Raw genomic sequence first — 6530 nt, 5'->3', positions numbered from 1 at the left:
GTAATGCAACACATGACTTCCTCATCATAGTATTATATGTTAAGACTAGAGATCCTAACCCACACCAATGTTGAATCAAAGAAATTCTCAGAGGGTCAAAAAGAGATGCTATATGGTTTAACAACGATAAAAGGATCAACGATCATCCACGGACCTTTCAACAGCACCTGATCTCTATCTTCCAACAAATCAAACTTCAATTAAAAGTAACCAAAACCTACATCTAAAATCTCATATCCTCCTTTTGTTCTCCACACATTTTAAGTTTGTGGGTGACGATTGCATAATTGAAACGTTTTCCAAAAATCGTGGTCATAACAACATCTTGTAAGGTTCAACTTGGACTTCTTGTGCTTCAAACCATAACCGGAACCCAAGAGATATCTGAATCATTTTGCCACATTGTTATGGTTGTCATCTTATTCCCAACCAGATTCTCCAAAATCGTCAGAGTTCTAGCAATTGAGGATCCCACTACTTTGTCTTTTAAGGAGATCTTTAAGGATCTACCTTTATCAAACCTAGCACCTCTTGCCTCGTAGCCATTTCCTTCTTCGTTGACACTTGAGACACCTATACCCACACTCTCCCTTGTTTCCACCGCCGACATCGCCAGAAATTTCACCGTGTTTTCCATTCTCAAAAGGTTCCCCCTCCCTGCTCTCATCGTTCTTTCTACTTTCTCCCATATTTATGCTCATGTGTGTGAGCGTATAAAAAAATAATAATGTTTGTTAGTCATGTAGCATTGCACATAAAAAGAATATGGGAAGTAAATTGAGCAAAAATTACTTAAGACTGCACATGAATCGGACAATATCCGCATATTCGCGGTAATTATTCGTATTCAATCTGAATTTTGCATATGTTATTTGATCCGCACTATGATAGGATCGGATCGTGGATTTGGCAGTGATATCCGTGGATCCGATCTGTAAATCCACATATTCACACGTCTCATTTAAATATCATAGTTTATGATATCTTGTTTTTAATTTTTTATGTTATATTTTAATTTAAAATAATTAAATATAGATCTTGTGTTATTATTACTAGTGTTAAACCCGTGCGATGCACGGGCTTATATTTAAATTTAGTATAACACTATCATCGTCGTTATATAATAAACGTGTTAAATATGTTATTTTATCTTTATTCAAAGTAAAATATAAATAGAAGAGTTTGAAGTTTATAATATTCTTGAACCATAAGGAGGGAGCCATAAAAAAATAAGAACATATATAACTGTAATAATAGCATGTTAATTTTACCCTAAATTTTATATCAAAAAGCTAATAAAAATTTATCGACAACCTAGTATCTTACTAACTTCATTAGAAAAGCATTTGGCATAGGATGTTGTGTTCCTTGTTACACATTTCATTTCAAATTTGAAAAAAGAGTTATAGATAAATTAGTTATATCTATAGTAAATATTTGTACAAAAGTGTAAATCATAACATGCTATTAAAATAAAAATAATATTATTCTTACCTAAATATTATTGAAAACCTCTTTGAACACGACATTTGTTGTTGATGACTTTGGATTGCCGTCTTCGTCTATAATTAAAATCTTGAGGCCACTGTGACTCTTAACTCTTGACAAAGCAACATAAAGTTGTCCATGGGTGAACACTGATTTTGACAAATAAAGTCGTACATGTGATAATGATTGACCCCGACTCATGTTAATGGTCATTGCAAAGCATACTGTTAATGAAAATTGTCTCCGTTGGAACTTAAATGGCAATCCTGAATCTGAAGGGATCAAGTTCATTCTTGGAATGTACACTTTATTTTCAATATTTCTACCGGTCACTACCGTCACTCCAATTACGTTGCTGCCAAGTTCGTTAACTATTAATCTTGTCCCGTTGCATAAACCTGAAGTCCGGTCTATGTTTCGCAATAGCATTACAGCGACTCCTGACTTCAAAGTCAACTTGTGATTGGGTAGTCCCGAACATTTGATGTCATTTAGGAACTCTGGTGTGAACCACTCTTGTTGTACATCTTCATTCTCATCAGCTTGGCATGTTGTGTCAGAGCTCAAATACTCCTTTTCCATCCCCGGAAAGATTGTCAAGACAAAATCGTTTACCTTCTCGACACTCTCAAGCGTGGGTGCAAGAATTGCCCTACTCTGAAAATACCTGTAATCTGACATGTTTTGCAACAAATTTGGATATGCAAAGTCTACCAAATGAGAGAGAGGGTCATCAGTAGTTGTAATCAATAGATCATCTGAAATTTCAACTTCTGATTCATCACCAACAACAGAGCCAATATTTCCATTTCCAACATCAAGTATCCAATTAGCAAATCTCTTCATTTCACCTTCATCTTGATCCGAAGAAGACATTAGAAGCCTCATATTCGTATGCAGTTTCAGAACCTTACAAAATGACCACAGATGAGATGAGTTAATAGCGGATGCCAATATATCGTGTCTACTTTCTTTCGAAATCACCGGAAGTATCTGTCTGAAATCACCTCCTAGAACAACAACCTTACCACCAAATGGTTGATGTGTCTTATGTTGATCGATAACTGACATAAGATCCCTGAGCGTCCGATCAAGTGCTTCAAAATGGCAGTTGTACCTTTCCTCGCATACAACATATTTAGAACTCAAAATTGGATCCTGTTTTGGACTTCTCTGATATCTTCATTCACTCAGATTTCTCACTTTTACTTTGCAGTAGGTAATAATTTTAGTAAATTATTAAACATCGCCCCCTAAATAGTTAGTCTAGCTCCGCCCCTGACCCAGCCATATTCGATGTTGCTGAGAATATAGGTAATTTAAGAAGTAGCAATATCAGCACTTTATTATTTACTATTGTTATGCTTTTTATAAACAAACAATTATTATTTAGTGTTCAAGTTTTAAAATTCAAACTAAGATATGGTTATATATTATAATTTTTGTATTTGAACATTGATTTATTGTAATTCTTATTGTTTGATTAACGTGCATGTAAAACTTAAATCTTGAGGTTGGCACAATAAAATTGTATTATATGATCTCATCTTTTTAATCCATAAATTGTATTTTTCGGTAATCTTTTATAAATATTATTTTTATACTTATCAGTGTTAAAAATTATTGTTAATAATTATTTTTAACACTGATAATAACTAATTGTAATATTTTTGGCTATGCACGCTTCTTCTAATTTTTTAGTATCTAAATTTGAATTAGATGTACTTGCTCCTGTAATCATTAGAGATAATACATCAAGTAATTTATATTATAAAAAAATGAATATATGTTAAATATTTGAATCAGCTGAATTATGAATATATATTATGAAGGTAATATTAAAGATAAAAGAAGTAAAATTTTAGCTTTGTGATAATTACAATCTATCATGCTTATCTTACCATGTCTCTTTTGAAGTAGCATAGTCTTCCTATTCAGTCTTGCATCCCTTTGCAATCTAATTCGATTTGTGTACTCCAATGAATCTATAATAATTATGTAGCATATACCAAAGATTGTTTTTAATAGACCAATTGAAAAGTTAAATGTTTGGTCTTTAAGTAATAAAAGCATATTAACATACGCTGGCTTTGTAATTGGTCGATATGGTTTGATGTTTGTTGAAGATATTGCTGACTTGTCTGATGACATGGGCTATCATATGCTTCACGTGTGATACCCGAATTACTAATATCACTAATATTGGAACATCGTTCTTTTTCATCTACAGAGTGTAGATTAGTAGTTGGAGACCTTGATCGATATGGTGTTGGATTATTACCTAATAAGATAACTCGAGATATTATTTTTGAACATATTTTCTGTTAAAGTTTATAATTGAATAAATAGTAGAAAAATCAAAATACATAAAGTGCATGTCACATAAGCAAGTTCCAAAAAAAAAATCTAAAAATAAATCTGTATTAATACTATTTGTAATGTTCGACAACACCGACTCAAAATGCACACCATTGAAACTATCACTCGAATTTCCTGTAATTTTTTCGTAAACAAATTTAGTAACATATTACGAAGACAATGTAAATTAATAATTTATTACTTGTCAATAGCTAAATAATATATAGAAAATATTGTATTTTATGGGTTTTCATTCGGCCAAACTACTCATGACATGTTAGTTATTTTGTATACCCAATAAAAACTAAATATATAGAACTGACATACTTAAAAATACCAAATAAAAAAATATATTATTCTAACCTAAAAAAAATGATAAAATAATTAATTATTTTTTTATATGAAATCTACCTTGAAATGTGCTTCACTTTGTATTTTCTTTGTCTTTTAATATCAATTTTCTCTTCAATATAATCTTGCTTCTCTTTGGACTTCTTGCATCTTTCAATATATACCTAAAAATATCAAATAAATAAATTTCTGACTAATTAAAAATATATATATATTATACATAATACATTTTTATTATCAAATTTTTTATATTATTAAAAAAAATAAAATAGTACACATATGACAGCGTTTGATTTTGGTATATATGTCCATCAAAACATAGATACAGGATTACCCAGGAGTACATATATGGTGTTTGTTTACTGAGACAAAAATAATGAAAGACATAGTCATACACAAATACCCATTAAAAACATGTATTTTGTGTCTCTTTGCTAAAACACTAATTTTTAACTTGAGACACTAATTTTTTACAATTTTTTCTCATGTCTAACTTACCAAATAGAATATGAAATTAGTGTCTTCTTATGTCTATGTAAAATTGCACAAGTTTTATTTTCAATGGCTGCTTTAATTTCTTTTTTATTCTCATTTATTTAGTTACGTAAACATATTTTACAGAAAATAATATATTTTTTTATAAAAGTGTCTTTTTTCAAATAAATATAAGTTTAATCTCACGATCAATAAATTCAACTTATAGTTAAAATCTTTTTTTCCATTTCCTTAAATAAAGAGATTGAAAATGAATAACTTATGAGTAAAAAAGAGAAAAAGATGAAAGTACCTCTATTGTTGTGCTGAGATAATCTAAAAAATAACCATATAAACGAATTAAATAGAAAAAAAATTATAAATGTGACAAATAAAAAAATTTTAATTTAAAAATCAAAATGGTTAAGAAGCCACTTAATTAGGAATTAGTATTAGAATTTTAAATTTCAAATTTTTAAATAGAGTTTTCTAATTAGCTAGTGCAAATTTAAAATTTTTAAATAAACTTTTTTAATTAAACGTTTGTTATTCATTAAGAATATAGGAATTTGTTAATTTAAAAATAATTTTTATTAGTTTCGTCATAAATAGTATCAATCATATTATTTATCAATAAAAATAAATAAAATTAAATACAATCTAAAAATTAATAACCTTATAAATTACGTAAATTTAGAAAAAAATACTTAAAAAGAGAGAAAAAGATGAAAGTACTTCTACTGTGGAGATACAATCTAAAAGATAATAATAAAAATTTATAAGTGTGGCAAGTAAAAAAGTTTAAATTTAAAAATCGAAATAGTTAAAAACTTACTTAATTAGAAATTAGTATTAGAAATTCAAATTTAAAATTTTTAAATAGAATTTTTTAATTAGCTAGTATAAATTTTAAATTTTTAAATAAAATTTTTAATCAAACATCCATTGTCCATTAGGAATATAGAAATTTGTTAATTTAAAAATTATTTTTTTTAGTTTCATCATAAATAGTATTAACTTTATTATACTTTTCTAAAATTTAAATAGTATTATATTTTTTTTAAATAGTATAAATAACTTCACATCTTAATAAGATAATTCTATTTACTTTATTATAATCCTTTGTAATTAGCATAGTAGCTTATAAATTATATAAATTTTTAAAAAATATTCTCAAACTCAATTGCTTACGTAAAAATTAAAAAAAAGTATATTTGAATTTAAATTTAAAATTCTAAACATAATACTTTAATTAAAAATTATAATTAAATTTTTTTAAATAAGTACACATTAAAAATTAATAATTAACTTAATTGTATCAACAATAATTCAAAGAAGAAATTTATAACTTTATGACATTAAATATTAAATTAAAAATTATCAGAATATCAACGGTGAGAATCAAATTAAAAATAAAACCACAAGTAATAACCAAATAACTTCAATTTATATTTAAAAAAATTCAAAATTTCAAACATAAAAATCGAAAAGAACCAAAAAAAAATAACAACTCAAGAAAATACAATGTTTCCACCAAAACAAACATATACTTGGCATTATTCTATTAGATAGACTCTAAATGGGATTCTCAAAATATGTGCATCAAAATTCTCAAGTTTCTTTCTCAATATTGATCTTCTTGCAAGTTGAGGTATCTCCTTCCACCTTCGAATCTTCTGACTCCGAGGATAGTCGCTTAGTTGGTGTAATAGCATTTTCCAATAATTCGGATTCATCATTGGCCGTAACTTCATTGGAGAATTCAATCAACAAATTCTGTACAAAAAACTACGTTAAATTAAAGACTTCTTTCTAACCTTTGATTTTATCTCACTAATATATTTTGAATAAAATTAAGA

The sequence above is a fragment of the Arachis hypogaea genome, chromosome 7, assembly GCF_003086295.3.
Source record: "Arachis hypogaea cultivar Tifrunner chromosome 7, arahy.Tifrunner.gnm2.J5K5, whole genome shotgun sequence".
Lineage (NCBI taxonomy): Eukaryota > Viridiplantae > Streptophyta > Magnoliopsida > Fabales > Fabaceae > Arachis > Arachis hypogaea.
This window is presented reverse-complemented; position numbering follows the sequence as displayed.